This window comes from Mastigoproctus giganteus, chromosome 3 (genome assembly GCF_048544385.1).
Source record: "Mastigoproctus giganteus isolate SK-2022 chromosome 3, ASM4854438v1, whole genome shotgun sequence".
Taxonomy (NCBI): domain Eukaryota; kingdom Metazoa; phylum Arthropoda; class Arachnida; order Uropygi; family Thelyphonidae; genus Mastigoproctus; species Mastigoproctus giganteus.
The window spans coordinates 82,421,617-82,442,195 of record NC_143577.1 but is presented as its reverse complement, the minus strand read 5'-3'; positions in this window follow the sequence as shown (position 1 = coordinate 82,442,195).

Sequence of the window (20,579 nt, the reverse complement as noted above, 5' to 3'; positions counted from 1 at the left end):
TACATTATATTCCATTTAATGATGTAGATAGCCATGCCCGAATGGGGAAACATTATAAGAACATCAGCAATGGAATTACACGCTGCTCACAATTTGTCTTTTATTTTTCCACATCTCTGACAACCGATTCCACTATGGGAATAATTGCAAATTTGGATTTCACTTGCAGTCCGCGGTGATTAATTTTCTCTTTCTATTTCCAATCAGTTATTCCTTTTTGGGCTTTTCTAACTGTTATTCCGATTAGCGGTAGGGTGATCTTAGAATTTGCCACCGAGAAATGGCGAATTGTTTAGTTGGTGTATTCGATATATCGGATTGTTAGTCAAGATTTTGAAAGAAAAGAAAATAAAGTACGTATTTGATTTTGTGCCGAAACAATGCTATAACTTTATTCTCAGTTTTCAAAACACTAGTTAAAATTAATGTCAACGTTGCATCTATAAAATCTGCTTCATATAAACGTATTAAATTACTAAAAATTACCATTAAAACCCAAGCCACTCTAGCAACTGAAGGGGTTATTCTGATAAATCAAAAATGTGAGGTTTTCTTCCGAGTGTTCTGAATTTATCCCCACGAATTAAATTTAGAACACGGACAACTGAGAATATTATAGAGCTGAAAGCCTGTTAAACGAATTATTTTGATTTAATATTGGTATGATTTGCCGGAAACCGTTTCATCGTGGTATTTACTACCTATCTAAGCGCACTGAGATAATGTTCATCATTAGAAAGTGAATCACTTATCAGTAATAATCATTTACTCAAAATTATCTCGTATCATTAGCGCGATTTGCAAATACTTCTCTAAGCGAATGGCTATTGGTAGAGAGAAAGCAAAAATGTTAGTAGAATGTAAGAAATGTGTTTTAGAAATAGACCATTGGTAATTAGAAACGAAGGTCATTTTATTAATAGTTTCCACTTTACGTGATTCTAATGCATTTGGATATTCGAAAGAGTGTCAATTATTCGGTCGCTGTTTCAAGTTATAGATGATGAGATGGGCAATGCACAGAGTGCGGTAGGTGTTATAAAAATAGAAATTGAGTTGCTGCTTGTCGTTAAAGTTCAACCACGGAAAACATTAGCGCAGGCAGCAGAACCAGTGACAGCTATGAAAAGTGCGAAAATCCACATTCAGAATTCCCTCTTTGCAGACACAATGTCTACACAGGGAAAATAAATAGATAAGCGTAATGTTTTTCTTTATGTAGGTCCGAAGCAGGTGAAGCATAATAACATCGTTGGTGGCACCAAGTCTTGCAATGCATATGAATTCTACTTTGGAATGTCTGTGGGTGATCAGAACAAGTATGGGTTATCTTAGTTTTGCTGTGGTATCGCAGGTCAACATCTGAAGGATGGTTTTGTGGTAGTCATAATCGCTGTTGGTATATTTCGATTATAGCAAAAACCTACAAACCTTCGTGATGACTGCTATTTTTTTTTTTTTTTTTTTGAAATATCCATAGGTAATATTTCTCGAATATACCAAAAATCTACAGATTCAAAAGCTGTACTATATCCCAACATACAATTCTCTTTGCCATGTGCCACACAATGAAGGCTTACCAGTTCTATATCCACCGTCCAGAGGAAAGTCTTCAGAATTGGATGATTAATCTGTCTATCTGAATAATTGGAATTACATCTCAATTATCAATAAGAATTGGGTGACGTGACTTAGTGAGGGGATTTGAAGTTAAAGTCAACAGAGCTCCTGACATATCTTTTAAAATAGTGGAATGTACTGGATCCTGGCTACAAGACTTCCATATAAAGAAAAAGACTGTACTTATGTACTCTTGCAGAATCCCTGCTCTGTTGTTTTGATATGATTGTTCTTCATGAAAAAGTTTGTATTAGTAATAATTCAGATGAGTGGCGTCTTTTCATAGACAGTTCAAGTAAAAGTTTGAAAACCGTGTTGTTTCACAATGGGAATATTCACTTATCGACACACCTGTTCGTATTGAAGAAACTTTCGCCAACGTGGTCCTCTCTGATCTCCTTGCTTGGGTAGACACTAATAAACTGAGTATATCTCCTTCAAAGACCAAGATGATGACTTTCGGGGGAAATTTTGATTATGGTAGACCTCCGCTCATTAAAATTAATGGCCGTTCCATCCCAATGGCTCCACAGCTCAAATATCTAGGAGTTATTGTGGATGATTAAATTTTGTGGCCCATGTCAAGTATCTAACTTCAAAGATCAAAAAGTATACTAACGCTCTAATCAGAATTACCAAGACTGAATGGGGATTAAATAGGAAAACTCTTTCCCTATATTACAAGGCTGTTTTTGTCCCAATGGCCACGTACGCTTCTGGAGCGTGGTTTCACAGGGAAAAAACATCAAATTTGAAGGTAAACTAATCACACTTCAAAGATCTATGCTCCTTTCCATGCTTCGCGCTTGCAGGACAGTATCCTCTACTGCACTGCAGGTCTTAGGAGGTGTGCTTCCAATGGACCTTCACCTCGTGTACAAAGGTCTCTGCTACCGAATAAAACACAGAATTCCCACTGAAATTCTTATCATAACTTGTAATATTGATGCAGATGTGAAGCAAGAAAAAATCAGAATATGGAAAAATTTGATAAACATCTGGCAAACCAGATGGGATACCAGCCAAACTGGGCATGTGACACGAAACTTTATATCAGATGTTACCTTTGCCACAGGAAGAGATGTTAAGAAATGGTTCAGCCCTAGTCTGTACTCTTCATACTTAATCACTGGTCACGGATCCCTAAATTCAAAATTATTTCAATTCGGCCTTGTCAACTCGCAGTTTTGCTCCTGCGAGTCCGAGAAAACTTGGGCTCATGTGATTTATCATTGCTCCAAATATAATGACCAAAGATCAACAATAAAATCTTATCATAATAATTTTGCTGAGGGAAATGAAGCTATATTCGTGGAAAATGAAATCCTTTCAGACATTTCAGATATTTGCACTAGAAGTATTCACAAAAAGAAAAGAGATGTTTGCTGCTCCATCTCCTGCTTCTTCGTCAACTGTCGGACCGCTGGCAAATACACCTGCTCCATCTACAACAAACTCTTAAACTTCCGACCACTACCTTACGTGAATGTTAACTGTACAATAGGCTTTTTGCATTTATCTAGAAATGTATCCTAAACTTCAAACAATAGAGGAGAGGAGAATAAGAAAAAAAAAAACTTATGCTGATACTTGATTACACTCTTGGACTCTATTGAAACAAATACTTAGTATCCAGCGCACCTATCACGGTTATATTATAAAATGGACCTACTAACCTGACAGGACGTACCTAAGATAGAATACTTGCTATGATATTTCTCTTTTCCCAGAAGAACTAATTTCAAACCAGAATGACTTTTCGATAGGGTTCATCCGACTGGACTACCTGATTGGACTTTACTGGCTGCACTTACCTGACAATACGAACTTGCCTTCTCCTTCCATGGATTGGAGTTTTATTTTCTGTTTCTCCACAGCTCCTAAAGGGGCAGAAATTGTGGCCTCACGAGGCGAACTCTTTTGCTGGTACCCAGGATTTTGGGTCTCCTGTGGTACGGGATTGCTGGCACTCACTGCTTTCTCCATATGGATGCGAGATTGAATCTTTTTTTTTTTTTTTGGCACACAAAGTCTCATTACTGTCTGTGGGTGCGGGATTTTACTGGCGCCTCGGGTTGGGCTCCCTAGGTACGGGATCGTAATTGTTCATTTATTGTTATTTTTTATTTATTTATTATTATTTTATTTATTTATTTTTATTATTTATTTATTTAATTAGTTATTTATTATTTTTTTTTGCTGGCATCCACTGCCTATGGGTGCGGGATTTCTTTTTTCCTGACCTCTTGCTCTTCTTTCGAGGCGAGATTTTGCTGGTTCCTGGGGTCGGGCTCCTTAGGTACGGGATCGTAGCATCCTTTAGTTTTCCACTTAACCAGTGGACTTTGGATTTTTTTGATATTTTTATTTATTTTTTTTCCGGTACCTAAGGACTTTCATTACTGTCTATGGGTGCGGAACTTCTTTCTCCTGACCTCTTGCCCTTCTCTCGAGGCGGGATTTTGCCATTGCCTGGGTTTGAGCTCCGTAGGTACGGGATCGTAGCATCCACTAGTCTTGTACTTAACCAGTGGACTTTGGATGTTTTTTTTTTTTTTTTTTGATATTTTTATTCATTTATTATTTTTATTTATTTATTTTTTATTTATTTTTTACTTATTATTATTTATTTTATTACATTTATTTTTTCTCTTTGAATGATCCCAAACTCGTTTTGGGTATTCAGTACGAGCTACTCGTGGCCCACCTCCCCGTGGTGTAGACGGACATTGAGCAGACTTTCCAGGTGATCGCCTGCCTGGTGACAAAGAGGCCAGAAACAACACACACACTGCACAAACAACATTACACACATTTCTGGCCTGTTACAGTGATCTGTAACCATCGCCGTGTACAAAGGCGGAGTTGAACTCACGTTCAGGTGCCGTCCCACATAAGATACTATACATGTCTACATTGAAGAAAATTACAGAAATGTGAAATATTGTGGGATCCCCTCTAGGTTTTTAAGGTGGTTTTGCTAATTTTCCTTCATTTCTTTGACTCTACAGCAGCAGCAGGTCAGTAGATTTTCACTACAAGAGAAGAGAATGGTCTCCTCGAATTGAGTTTGAGCCTGGCGCAAACAATATAGTAAAGAGTCCTTTAATTCCAAGAAACAAAGTCTTGCTTTCGCCACTTCCTATTGACCTGGTCCAACTTGGTGTTTATAAAATTATTCTGACACAAAAGCGAAAAGCGGCACAGCCTTCATAAGAACCGGAAGAGAAATCACTGATGCGAAATTCTTGGCAGTCGTTTCATCTTATAGCGATTGGCTTTCTTGATAACGCTAAAAGTGAAAATTACAAAGAAACAATTGACGAGTTGATCGAAAATTACGGAAAAATGAGATGCGGAATGTCAGGAAAGCTCCGTTTCTTGCAGTCTCATCTGGACTTTTATCAGACTAAGTCTGGCGATGTTAATGAAGAGCAGGGGAGTGATTCCACCAGGAAATTCAATCAGTGGAGAAGCAGCAGCATCAAGAAAGATGGGAAGAAGCTATAGGTGGGTGACTTTATTTGGGACGATCGTATTGAAATACACATTGTAAGGAATTTCTTTTGACTAATTCGAGAAGGGAGGGAGGGATTTATAATACCGAAATTCATGAAGAAACAGCAAGAAATACAGAAACATTTTGTTAGAAAATTTGATATATAATCAAGCAATAATCGACAAAATATTCGCGTACTACAGAGTGTCACTGCAATATAGGGTTCTCCATTTCATTCGATAGTATTTTTGCTAATCAAGGGAATAAACTATAATTGCTGATTGTCTTCTTTCAGAATGAGGGCCCTCCTGCAAGAAATAGTCCTCTCTCCTCCTCGAACTCTGAGGAGACTCTAAAGGTCATATTTCTAGAATCCATTTTTTATCATTTCGTATGTTACTCTTTTATTTACATGTACTCTATAATAGTTGCCTTCAAGTGTAAATTTTATGTAGAAGTTTCTCAAAATTGTTGGAATCCTTTGAGGATTTATTTATGAATCAACAGTCTTCAGCTCCTTTATCTAATGGGTTTCTGAAAGCCTTATCCGTCAAGATTCGTGTTTATTATCATGAACTCCTAATTTCTCTCTCTACAAATTTAATTGCATTAATTATTATAAAATGAATTTCAATGTTAATTCAAAAATCTGAAAGCTTTCAACTTTTAAAAAAGCTTCACCGAATGAGCAACATAAAATCGAAATAGATGTCATGGATTTTTAGGAATGTAGTACGAATTGTAAATAAAAATCCAGACGATTTGTAATAAGAAAATCAGAGAACTGGTTACACTATTAGATATTTGACCAAATGAAATTTTCCTGCTATTCTACTTTTAATAAATTCTTAATTATAAAATAAATTTAGTTAATATCACGCTTTAGACTAATATTGTTTTAAGCGCTTATCGACATAAGCAATTTTAATCTAGTTTTCAAAACCAAAATTCAAATTTCTTGATTCATTCAGATTGAGATTAGCTCAGAATCAAAGGAGCTGAGATTGAAGGTTCCGAATAATCCGTACATTTTAGTATGTGATTATTAATGCTTAAAAAGAATCAAATGTAAAATGTGGCTTTCCCTCTTCATCGTTGATGTGGTTCAAAATTTCATAGACAATGCACATGCATTTGCTTATCGATAATAAACATGTCGGACAGCTATTTCTCTGTCCAGAGGAAAACTAATGATCTGATAACAAGGTCTTAATATAGCTGTAAAGCTCCGACACGAACGACTCTCAGCAAGAAAATTAGTTGTAATTTCATATTAAGCAATCGATTTTGGCGAAAATGTGTGTTCTGTGCTGGTGCATTGGGAAGTGTCGAAACTGCTAATCGGAAAGGCTACGAAACTGGCGTTTCTAATTTACAGATGAGCTATCTTTCCCTTGATATAACCCGGTTTAATTAAGCCGAATATTCTCTTTCTGCGAATAGCGCAAAGATAGCTCGTATATCTTCAGCAAGCAACATTATATTTTATGTCTAATTTAATTAGTTGCATTGAAACAAGCTGATTTATATGGGAGAGAATCCTCCTCAATGTTCCCATCTGTCAGACTCAGCCAATAATTAAATATATTCTAATAGAATGCCCTCAGTATTCAAAGTATCCGAAAATCCAGTTTCTATCCAGTTTTCAAGAACCTTTAGCTTTATTACACATACTTGGCTAAAATGCAAAATCTGTTGGGAAAAATGCGGAAAGTTTATTAAAACAAAAGCGGAACAATGAACATAGTGGCAAACACTAAACCACTGTATTCATTAATACCTTATTTTGTGTTTACTAACCTTTGCAACACTGTACTATGGTTTCATATAAGATGGTGTGCTTCACTGCAATGCAGAAGAGCAATACCGTAAAGCGACTTTGTCCACTTTAAGCAAAATATTAAAAGCATCGTTTTAGTTCGTAGTAAATAATCAAAGTAGGCGAAACGATATAGTTTTTCTTACATCTCATATTGTGAACCCCTTCACAACGAGTAGCCTGGTATTGTACTACTTCGAATAAGCAACGCTATCCCAGTAGTCTGAGGCTTTCAGCCCTAAACCCTTTTTAGTACTTTCTTACTCACTGTACAACTGAAAATTGATTACCATTCTGAACCCATTAAAAGAATTATTTACATCAGAATAAAGTAAAGAAAGAAATGAACTAAACATTGAATATTATAAGAAAAAAATAATAAATTCTTCCGTAAGAAAAAATATCAACACTCAGATGAAAGACTGGCTAGAAGCAATTCCAAAAATATCTTTAGACCGATTCTTTTGAACATTAGCTACCCCCCCCCCTCTCTAACAGAGCCCACAAACTTCCTTAAGATAAATAATTGCTAAATACGGATGCTTCAAAAATTCGCCATCGAAGTAATGAAATCCAATTGGTTTCTCCTTCTTGCAACTAAACACACAATTTTCCACCTTTAAAGTAGCAGCGCGATTTAATTGGCCATACCCTGTCTTTATACGTTCATTTTTTTCTTTCTTTCTTTCTGGTGAAATTGCTCGAGAAGAATGCCACGCGTTGCCCAGGTTAGCACGTTCGGGAGAAGAGTTTAAGAGCTATTGGCGTCTACTGAAGCTTATAAACTGCACTTACCGACCAGCTGTTAAAATCAAGGTTTTTCCCATTAGCCGTGGACCATAAGGAAGGCAAAACTACTCTACAGCTGCGTGGAGGTGAGCTCAACCAAACGGGTGAAAATCACTTGTACGTGGAGGGGTGGGGAAAGGGCTTTTTGCTTTTGAAGTGTTAAATGGACTTGGGTGCTTTCACTGTGAAGTGGAAATTCTATTAACATAGGCAAGAGTTTGAATCTCCCTCGCACGTGCGATGCTAAGGACGGGGATGGGGGAAGGGAAAAGATATCTTTCCTGGATGTTTTCGTCTGTGAGGAGTTAGTGGGCCACGACTGACACGAATCTGACATTACGTGGTGAAGATTACACACGGTTTATATAAAGTTCGAGAGTTAAATCATGTAGGGTGAGCTTGGTCAGGACTCTGAACTGATAATTGTATTTTGTCTTTAATTTATTTATGTATTGGGAGAATGCCTTTGGTGAAACTCTCAGAGAGCATTTAAGATGTCCTCAATAGAAAACTGCTTTATTTCATTCAATAATGAGGATATTTTTATAGCCGCTTGGTAATATCCGGGGATTTAACCTCATGAGCGTTATTAATCTCAAATTAATTCTTCTGAATATGTCATGTCTAAGCATGATGGCTTTCTCCCTCTCTCTTTCTTTTCGTTACGCGAAGGTAGAAATCTTCGATGAATTTCCTTGCAGTTATTCTCGATTAGTTGAGAAGTATGCCTTTTGTCGTAGGTTGTCACAAAAATGTAGGTTTTTGTAATCTATTGGCGGTAAAATATCTATTGGCGGTACTAGAGTAAAATCGATTGGTAACGAAATTTTCTTACGAAAACAGTGCAATTGATTGTTAACAAATTTTTTTACGGAAATGACGCGATTGACGTCACTTCCTGAATGGCCCTAACGATGCTAACTCAGTCACTAACGTTGATTCGGTAGAGTAAGAAGCGGGTAGTAATGTTATGCAAGAATAAAATGCAGATTTTAATAAAATCTGCTTAAGATTTTGATCAACATCAACCTAAGTAGAGTAAGTAAGTAAGTTTCGACCAAACCGTTCAAAAATTTAAACGGTTTTACTGTAGTGCCCCCATAGATGTTTTCACATAAAATAAAAAAATCTTTCGTGCGTACAGAGTACACGCGCTTTTTTTTTTTTTTACTACCAGATTCTAAAAAATTAAGATTAGTAAGTAAGTCTTCGGTTGTTGACAGCTTCGTTACTGTTTTGGTAACATACAGGCGGAGTAATAATTTTGATTCTCTCGGTTGAATTCAACGACCTTTTCTGCTAGTTTAACAAAACACAGATCATTTCTCAAAAATTTCAACCTCGTCGTGTAACTGGTAAGAGAAATCGGTAAATCAGAAATTATTCATTGACCACAAAGGGCCTTCAGTAAGGAAATATCCACCAAAATGTTCAACTAAAGGCGAACTGGAGAAATAGCTCCAAAAAAAATATTGAGTTCTAGAGAGTAAATTCAGTATAATCTAGAATGGATCGAATGCTATTTGCCAGTAGGTCCCAAACATGCTCAATTAGGTTTGAGATCGGTCGAATTGGGCAGCCGTGAGAGGACGGGTAATTTGTTGTCACGTTCCTGAAACCAGTTAACAACCTGCTAGGTCGTGTGGAAAGACGCCGGAGTTGCATGGTTACGCTGTCTGCTATTGGTACATTGTACTTAGTTGATGCTGGGTCATTGTGCTTCGTCGCTGCTGTTTCATGAGATTAGACACGACGCTCACCACGGACGTTGACACATTGCTGTCCCACGTGTGACCGCTGTTGAACCAGTCGTGGTAGACTCACTCGTGGCACGACAGATCGGGAGTACTTATCAATTTTTGCCGTTGTCGAGATAATGCCACCTGCACATCTTGCCCTCACAGTCATTCCACATTCGAAGTCGAAAATATCTCGACACCGACACATTCTTTCTGGCAGACACTGAAAAACTGATTAACACGTGTACAAACGACTATCTTGTATCAGCCACTCCCTACTTTGAACCTTCACCAGCGTCACAGACTAGTCCATTCCTACACAAGGGGGTTGCTTGTAAATATCTATTTACATTGGAGCCCTTTGATTTTACGAATTGACTAAATTTTATGTATATGCTTTTTACAATGTATTTAGCTAATATGCAGTGATGAAAGCTTGAATAAATACCGGCAGAAAAGTAATCTTTAATGATTTGCAACTAAGTGTCGCATATCATAATTGACACAATGTCACAAGAGAAATACTAAGTTAAATGTGTAATGCGTTATCAGATTTCAGAGGAGCGGCAAGTTCAAATTTGACCCAGAATTTTCTTGTTAACATAAATGTGGATCGGTGTAATTTTTTCCCATTTTTCATCGTTGATTAAATACAGTCAAGGTGAGGAAGGACGATGATATTCTGTAGAAATTATTAAATAGGCCAAGCAGCGGTGTGTAATTAAATGCATAATAAAACGAGGCTCACAACTGCCTGATATTCACCAGAGACTTGCAGTACAATTCCTTAATGAGGTACTGTCATACTGCACTCATAAGCGGCTGTGAGACAGTGAGCATGTGGACATGTGGTGTCTTATGCAGAATGCACCTAAACGTTACTTCAACTACGCCATGGTAAACTGTGATAAATACAGAACTCTGCAAAATGGCCAAAGGCCGCTCCCTAGTTCGCCAGGAATGATGTTGAGAATTTTTTCTCCTGCTACACGGCTGCAATAAATTGTCAATCACTTGAACATTAATAAAATGAAAAACTTATTCTGGGCAGCCGCAGCATTTTTGTTCGAGAAATCTCACAATGAAGTGAGCATCGTGTTAATTGTGTACAGCAAAAAGATTTGGTGATACACTACGACCAAAATTTCAGGTAAGATTTTATCCCCTCCCCCATTGTACTTTAATTTTTCCGATCCTTTTTATCTTCTCAGTTTATTGCTATTTTGAACACTTTACTAAAGAGATATAGTGACTCGAATCTAGACGAGCGGAGGGGTCCATTTGTCTGCATTAATGCATGTAATCGGTGTTAGTTGTCGCAGAGAAATGCGACTTAAATATCTCGTCTTCCCCGAACATTCAACCGCTAAGCGGATATCGCAAACACGTGCCTTAATGGTACGTGAGAAGTATACTTCATAACGATTCCAAAAGGCCAGAGTTGCAATTACGTACACCAAAACGTGTCCGAAGTGGACGAATTCTGGCTTCATAAGTGATTCTGTGAGTGACAAGGGACTCGCTGGATGTGCGTCTCTTCCCAGCCGTAAGCGTGTGCTGTGAGAATAACGGTTGCTGTTATTGATCCCCTTTACTGGGTCACGGATTCAGCAAAATTTTAACGACTGTTTACATCGAGGGAGTTGTGTCGGGAGATTGTCGACCACAGATCCACGTTGGAAAGCCTTTGAGAGCTGTTTACTGTTTGGAACAGACAATTTGCGTAATTTATATCCTTATACGTAAATCACGTGTCGGTGTTACTCGTGGTTTAGACCGGCCAGTTGAATCTGGGCAAACGTTTAACTCAAGTACGTGCATGCGCACTTTGGAGGTTATCCATCGCTAGGTCTAGCGACCGAATCCCAACGGTAGTTAACAATTGGTTAGCGATACATTCCAATTTGGAATGGAAATCTTCCGCACTGATGAACGGCCAATTCCAGTTTTCAAAAAGGTCATCCGTTAGCTGTTGAGAGAATGTCAACATAGGAACAAATATAGAAATATTTATTTCTACGATATATATAGAAAAGTGTGCATTGTTCACATTGTCTTCTCTGTCAGATTTTGAACTCAATACTGTGAACTCTAACACTGCGCTCTTTAAGAAAGAAATCTCCTTTAGCAGATTATCTTACTCTACGTTCGACAAAGACCTTGCTGCTTTTGTTGTATTGCCATTCCATTATATTAGCCTTGACTAGCGAACAGCTTTCGCAGTACGTGCACAAAGGCTATATTAAGCCTTGATTTGCTTTTCGAAAGCGAAGCAGGCCTTTATCCATCTAATAGACTCGCCGTGTGGAATGAATTCTCATAAAACTGACACAGCGAACTTTCCTCGCGAGACTAAAGCGTATTATTAAGAATGATTTAAATGAATAAATGTAAAGGGAATGATCTCAAGAAGCTGTTAATAACTTCTGTTATGGCAGGAGAGCAATTGCAGGAAAATGAGACTCGGAACAGCTACGCCGGCAGAGCAAGAATACTGTGAGAGTTTGAATGTCTCAACTTTCGCATTACTTGTATTCATCACCTGTAGGAATTGCTTGTGAATAATTAACTGCTAATTCCCTGACGTTATTTAAGGGATCTGCTTAATTAAGGCTGGAAGTGGTATTAAATAATCGAAGTTTTGTCTTTCATTAGGGGAAACCCATCTTGCATATGAACGTGTTATCATCAATGAGATTAAGGGGTCACAGTCCCCGAAGACACGGTAGGGTGCAATTAAAACAAACTGACATCTGTATTATGGATTCATATATGTAAGATAGTGCACGAAGAATGACATCTGGGGCGAAAATCTAAAAAGTTGATGTTCTGAATACATGCATTGGCCAGACGCAACAAATGGTATTTAAATATTTTGACTTATTGTTGATTTAGCAATGATTTCCCCATTATTTATTTTCAAATGGCTCCATTGTTACGTCACAAAGTGGTCATATTTTGCTTTTGCAGATGAAACAAGCTGTTTGGATTTATTTGTTGCGTTTCTTTCCTGTTATTTTTTAAAATTAAATTTCCCTTGTATCAAGAGTTTTTAATGAAGCTGTTTTGCTGCCGTTGCTTAAAAAGTATAGATTTTTAAGAGTTTAAATACGAAAAGGCCTAAGTAAGTAAATATATTTTATTCTAAAGTACGATTTTGAGTCGCTTTGTTTTAGATTATTGCCAAGGCAACTCATGCTCCAGACTATCGTGTCTGTAAATCGTTGCATCTAAGTGTTCCTGCGGCGAGAAAACTTTAACCCTCGTGGAAGAGGCCGGAATTCGAATCCCATCAACCCGGAGGAATTTGGTTTCTTTGCACACCGTAACCTCGTTATTCGGATTTTTGTACTCCCTCTCTCAAAAATTCGGATTTTTCATCCAGCAAAATAGCAAATCCACGATAGAATACACGCTGTGTACATGAAAGATTCTGCTGCTTGGCTTTAGTTGCCTTGAAGCAAAACTTAACAAATCCTGGTCACTATTTTCTTTGCCCAAATTTTGCTATGAATGAATTAGCTGTGTCAGTTCAGTTTGACTATCCATGATCAAATGATTACATTCAAGAAAGAAGATATAGTTTTGAGTCACCGCTACGTCACAAAATTTCCTGGCTCCGAGATTTCAGGGAAGGCTGGACTCTAAAAAGTAAGCACTCATTTTTCCAGGTGGGTGCTGTTGATTTCCTCTCTTCTGATTAGCGATTCAGAATAAAGGGGTCCCGCCAGAATCGTTATCTACTGATCCTGGTCCATCCTGCTCCCCGTGCTATAGACTGTGCTGAGGGGTTGCCTTCCTCGTGATCGCTTCTTCCAGTAACTAAGAGACCAGTCAAAGAATAGTAACAACTCTGTACTCACAGCGGCTGGTTTTGCAGAGTTTTTTCAATGTCATAGGAGTACCCTTTTCGGAATTTTGGGAAACCACAGAAAAGTAATAAATCTTCCTAATATTCGATTCTTTTGAATAGTATCCATTGCCATTGAATTTTAATATGCAAGAGATTATTGAGTAAGCGTTCGCTAAGGGATGGTTTCAATGGGCACGTGTAGTCCGATTTGGATTTATTTCGATGAATTTTCTGAAACAGGCGCAACAGGAAACAACTTCAGTTCCTAGCAAAATTTTCCAGAATTGCTTAAGGATGGTAAAACATCTAGCGACTGCTATTTGAATACAAAGAGCACTCGCTGGATGTTTTTAGGGCTGCTATGGCAACCATCTGACGCCTCTTTCGATGTTTTGAATGTTTTGCTATTTGTGCATCTCTCTGTGTATGAGCGTACAGGCCAGAACCATTGGTCAACTCAAACGTGTATTGCTGTTTCCTCGCTTTTGTCCACTCAGCTACGGCTGCTGTTCATAGTTAAAAATTTCGAATTTAGGTCGTGCAGACACTAATCCTATTAAGCTGTTGATTATTTTTGCATAAAACAAGCAAAAGTTCCGTTGATGGATAATAAAGAACATTACCGGTAATATTACACTTAAGAAACCGGGTTGTGTTTTAAATTAAGTACTCCATGAAAAACTTCCGTTCTTACTCCGCCGGTGTGCCCGTCAAGGATCTCATTCTATTGACTGGAACTCCGTAATATGGAATTTTAGCGCGTGTGCGACGCCGAATTCATGACTGAAACAAACATTTGTGTTTTGTATTTTTGCCCGAGTGCTGTCACTCATGCAAACGGATGGTCTCAGTGTTCATTAAGTGTAAGACTGAGGGGGGATCTCTTGACATAGTCAACAGACGGGAGACAGGATAAACAGGAAGCAACAGCATTATTTTCCCATCATCACACGGAGACGTATTGGAACGGTAATTTCTCCAGGGAACGCAGATCACATCTGCAGAAGCTCTACGTGAGACTTAAGATGTCTTTCATCTCTGCAGGAGACGTGCGTCTTCTTCCTGAACTTAGATGGCGATGAAGTGATTCTGCGAGGCTGTTTATATACACTCAAAGCCATCTCTTATTCTCGCTTTCCTTTATGTCGCTAACTGTTACGGAAAAATGTTCTCATTTTAAGGGAACCAGGCGACGATGGTCTTATTATTTGCCAAAGAGAGTCCGGGCTTAGTTAAAGTGCCGACACAACTATGTCCTTCGTCTGCGCGCTGCTAATGGTGGGAAGACAGTTCGTCTGCCACTAATTGAACGGTACGCAGATAAAATAGCTTAACAACATCGAGAATTATTAACGAAGGATGACAGTAAGAATGTGGCCGTGCCAGTCTGTATTGAATGTAGTGAATAGAAACGCTTTGCTGGAGTTAAATTAATTGCAATAAATTTTAAACAATCAGAAGAGAGATCTCCAGAGTCGAGTCAGATCTTCAGTTAATTTCGAGGGTTGGTACGGTTTCAGCTTTTGAATGTATAAATACTTTGATACAATAATACCAAGTAAAAATATTTACTGATAAAGTAACTATTTTTATTAATTTTTTTTAAAGTAATTATTTGTTAATTTTCAGATGTGTATCGTATTTTTATTTTGTATTTCCGGTACAGTCAATACCGGTCTGGTGCCGTTCCACTTATTGCGTCCGCGCATCTAATACAGTGTACCCGCGCAGGATTCTATCTCAGAGTTTTCTGTGTTCATTGGTTGATTATACATGCTTGTTTTGAATAATCTGAACGAATTGGGAGTTTGTAAAAAAAAATTTTCGAAAACAGTTTTCAATCAATTAAGGCAATCGTTTTAAACTTTACCACCAAATGATGGAACTAGAATCTAAAGAAAATGCACAGTCCTCTGATGACGAAAGTCTTCATGTTACATCCTTTCGTAATTACTGAGTCTTATTAGAAACAAAACCAAGTTCATCCAGTAATATCCTTATCGTTTGGGATATTTGACATACTTATTCCTCTCGATTTCTGTCAACAAAAATGTTTAGTTCAAGCAAATTGCATTGTAGATGTTCAGTTATCATGGACGTTTAGATCAATATAGTCCTCGTGGCTAGCACAGTTGTTATTATTACTGTCCTCTTCACACCGGGTGGAACGACCTGAGTTCAAATCCCGTCAAAGACGCAAGGAATTTTTATGGGCTTTTTTCACAACGTGGCACAGTTATCCGGTCTCAGGTGAGGGTAGTATGGTTTTTCTCCTGGAAACTCCGTGTTTTTTTTTTTTTTTTTTGTCCAGCAAACCGACCACAGAAAACATGCAATTTATAGACATTACGTACGGTGCAATATGGACTAAGTTGCTGATGCACCTAAAACCCAACAATAACAGATCAATTTAGCTATTTTAGTTGATTTTTCCCTAAAACTGGAGAAAAAGTTTGTCGATTCAATTTGAGAATTTTGAATTTTGTTTTGCTTTCATTATAGTACTGAGCTTGAGACTGGTTGATTTTTAAAGGCAGATAGTTTCATTTTCAGTGAACAGTACTCACAGGAATTATAAGTTTGCAGTTACTGGAGTACTTTAAAGCGTGAGATCATGGCATTAATGAAATAGTTTTGAACAGATCAGTACTCATCAAATGGTTACAAAATGTGCTAAAAAGTATTCAAAGACGGCAGGTTGAAAATGTTTCTGCATTCGTGATAGATTTCGGACCGTCATACTAGTATTTGCTTGGCCACTTCACTGAATCCAGTTGGACTACAATGTTGCCAGTCTTCAACTGTGACTTCGTCGAAATAATAACATGCACTAATATAACTATCTACCAACTACAGGATTAGATCAACACAGCAGCAATTGAAGCCATGACGTTACAGAGTAGAAATTTAATATCATGTATATAATGAAGTTGAGGAACGATATCAAAATATTTAATAAGGACTGGCTAAAGTTAAGAAACAAGAAAGGTCAATCGAATATTTGTTTCAGAGTCAACGGATCTACTGACAACTCCTATGCTGCTAAGATACAGATAATTAAAAGCAACTCAAATTGAATATGAATAATAAACAGCAGGTTAAAGATTAAGGGAGCATTGGATTAAAACTGAAGGTATAATATTACGGAGAAATCTTCACATAATCTCAGTTAAGTAGTTGCCATGAGACGATATTTTTCTGACAAGCTGCACTTAGTGTTCATTTATGAAAGTGCCTATATTCAGATCGGTTACTTTCAGGATAACGACAAGGTTTTAGTTTCGTCCATAAAGATCAAACTTCTAAGCACTTGGCGTCAAACTAACTGGCGAGGCCGAACTCGTAATGTTGCGTGGTGTTGGTTAGGGGAAAATGTTATTCATCGGATTGAAACGATGAGGTTGCCGAAACTTCCCCATTACCTAATCCTGTTTAACAAAAGCAGCATCATTTAAATTCAATTAGAAAACCAAATTAGACAGGTGAATTACTTGTACTTTTCCATTTAATGATTTCTACACATGCACTTCCCCTCACCAAAAATATCGACCAAACTTAACCTAATAAAATGGAACCCTTTCGAATCCAAGGATTACTCTACTGCTTTCAGCAAGCTCTACCTCTCTCACCAGCTAGGGTACTCCCTCAAGGATCGGCCTTGTCGAAGCCTGGTGGGCTCTACTAGCAGAGGAAAGTCATTTAAAGAACAACATGCGCTGCTGTCACTAATGAACTAGGAGCTGGGTGACGGCTTAGACCAGGGGATGTCAAACGTATGACCTGCGAGATGATTTTCACCAGCCTCCTTTCGATATTGTGTGAAAGTTAAGTAGGTTCGGCGACAGCTAAATAAAGCAATTAAAAAAAGAGAATATTTAAATTTCAGAATCGAATTTCTTTTAGATTAAAGGAAATTTAGTTTATATTATTGGCGAAAGTACAGTGAAGTTTGATTTTTTATTAAGTGATGTCGGTTGAAATGACATCATTAAATAAAATTGAGTTGCCATTTTTGTCAAACATTTCATTAATCCAATTCCACTGTGCAGTTCAAACAGACATCCGGCTCTTACCTTGTTGGGTTTGCTGACCCTTGCTAAATGGAAATTTTGCGTAATTATTGGCTCAATTCTCGCCATTCAAATCTTTTGAAGTGAAAAGTTAAAATAATTATTGCTATCATTATTCCGCATCCTCTTTCATACCAAGAATAGAGATCCTCGATAGGAATGACGAACGAGGCCATTATTTTGAAAAAGGAAGCAGGATCATGTCGTCAACCAAGTTTTCACATAGTCGTGGGCTTTATTGCGAATTAGAATCGTGCTTTGTGAAACGTGATTCTTTATATCCTTTGGTTTTTAGATATAGTTTGCACTGGCTTGTGCAGCTATTGGGGGCAGGGGTACTCACTCATTGTTTTGAACCAAATTTTCGCTAAAACAGATTTTAAATTGTCACATCAGTATTTTAAACCGGAAATAAGATTTTGACTCACAATGCACAGTGTACTTCGTGATCAAGAGTTCTTCCAGAAGATAAAATGTGAGTGTAATATGATCAAATATGTTTTTTGCCGGATAACCGCAAAATTTGATGTTTGCTCATTGTTCAAATAAAGTACGATATCCTGTTATGAGCAGTAAAGCAAGTTGCAGTTTGCGCTGCCGAAGAACACCAAGTCAACTTTTGCTGGTCTTCACAGATCAGCTAGCTCGTATAGTCGAACCAGTCACTGACAACACATATATCCGTGCATGAGTTCCTTGGGATGGACTTGGAGATGACTCACCCTCTTGCATTTGCTTACGATTTGGTTTTGGTGAGTGCATGGTGACACAAGAGCTGATCTAGAGGAGCGAGCAAATTGCGCACTAACTAAGCTCCAGGATTGGGCAGCCATTCACCAATTAAAGATCTCGGGAGAGAAAGCCAAATCTATTTTGCTCAAGGGAACGCTCCAACTACGAAGACCACCGGTTATCAAAATTGACAATACCTCCATAAGATTATACCCAGAAATCAAGTATTTAGGAATCGTCTTAGATATGAAGCTAAATTTCCATCCTCACTTGAAATATATTCACAGAAAATAAAAAAAAATACTCGGCCATGATCATCCGTATAAGCCGTGCAGACTGGGGCCTTAAGCTCCGGGCTCTGGCCCTGATCTGTAATGCCATATTTGTCCCAATAGCCTGGTATGGAGCCTCAGTATGGTGTACTAGGGCCTCCGTCGACCGAAATCGCCGTAAACTAGACTCCATACAGCGTTCTATGCTCCTTGCCATAACAAGGGCGTGCCGTACAGTAAGCACCCCAGCTCTACAGGTTCTATCTGGATGTATACCCCTACACCTAGAGGTAATAAGAAGAGGATTGTATCAACGATTGAAGAAGAGTATTCCCACCGAAACAGCAGGCATCACTCTTAACCTTGATAACAACCCCAAACAGGGAAGGAAGAGAATCTCTGAAATTATGTACAGGACCTGGCAAGAGACATGGGACACCACGAACAAAGGATTGATAACCAAAAAGTTCATTCCCTCTGCGAACCTCATCAGTCCAAAGCCTCCTCCCTGGTACTCACCAGGCCTCCATACTACATTTCTATTGACAGGCCACGGATCCTTTAAAGCGAAGCTAACATTCCTAGGCATAGAAGAAGATCCGCTGTGTCACTGCAGGGCTGAAGAAACGTGGGATCACGTAATGTATGATTGCCATGAATATGACGAGTTCCGGCTAAGGCTTGCCACTAAAATCCAAGAAAATCCCCGGCATCGTGAGCACCTGATTATAATGGACGAGCAGCGCTACGCCGCCTTTACCGAGTTTGCGCAGTCTGTCTTCACTGCTAGACGGGTTAGGCACCCAAACACCACCCATTGTAGATCAAAGTAAGAAACTTTCTGAATATCACAGTCCTCTCAGGAGAAGGGGAAAAAAAAAAAACTCTCCTTCCTTCTTTCGTCCCAGGAGTGACAGAACCCACCAGCACAGTTCATCTGCTGTCATTAGGCCTCCCTAGCCACGCGCTCCCTTGGGTGGTCCTTTGCCTCCACTCCCCGGCGGAAGGGGGAGTTCATCTCTGGTGTCCTCCCCCCCCTCACCACCCCTCTTTTTCACTCTGGTGGGGCATGGGCTACTCCACTGACTTGGAGTCATCTTCCCTATGTACCCCGTATCTCTATATGTTCCCCCAGTCTTCAGTCTCCCCCCTTCTCTAACTTACAACTAGCATCCGAATCAACGCCAAATTGCTTGAGTCCTACACCCAAAAACTTAACATCAAATCGCCCAACTAGTACTCCCTTTGTTTTGGCTGACCCCTATCTCTAGCGGTTTTTTTTTGTTTTTGTTTTAGGTCCTAGCCACTGAAATCTCAGGAAATTAGGTGGCAGGACCTGCCAGAGTAATTAACTATAATAGTGGAGCACCTTGTCTGCCTCCACGGGGCAACGTTGGGTCCCATTAGGGGCCCAGCGGCTAAATGACCAGATGAACAACAGTACACGACACTACACAAATACAAAATCCATATACAGTACTTTAAAACCTCTGGCATTGACAGTGTTCTGTTTCACACTCACACTGTGTAGCGCGCGGAGATGGCGGAACCCCTGGTGCCATTTGACAAACACACTCTACACTCTATCCGTGCATGCGAAGTCGCACTCTTTCGGCTGCAGTTTAAAAGTTTCGAAGTTTTTAAATCGCCTTCCTAATTATTGTACGCAACGAGTTACGGAATGAGTCACCCACGTAACACGCAAACAGAACGGTCTGCGTCTAAAAAGTACTGCTTATTTGAAGCGAATACTAAGGTCACTTGTTGCGATCCACATCTTAAATTGAGCAATCAATGTCATTGTGGTAAAGACTGTCTTTATCATTGCAAAGCTTCGTTTCAAAAAGCCTCTTTTATAGCAAATGGGAGTATTTCTTGCTAGTTGTGTACAAAAGAGTAGAGACGTCTGAATAGCAATAATTCCTGGTTTGATTTGGTGTAGAAGAATCCCTGGACAGCCTTTTTTGAGTGGAGTTTATTTACAATGCATAATTGTAGGTCGCCTATAAAATGGTAGAACATGTTTATTTAACTTTTCAAATACAAGGATAGATCACTAAGCAAACCCTTTTTTTTTTTTGTCATCACAGAAGAGTTGCTAATCCAACGAATTATAAAACGTCTCAGATTAAGTTGAGACTGACGTAGTGCGTGTTTATGTCGCATTCAATCGCAGTGTAGAAATA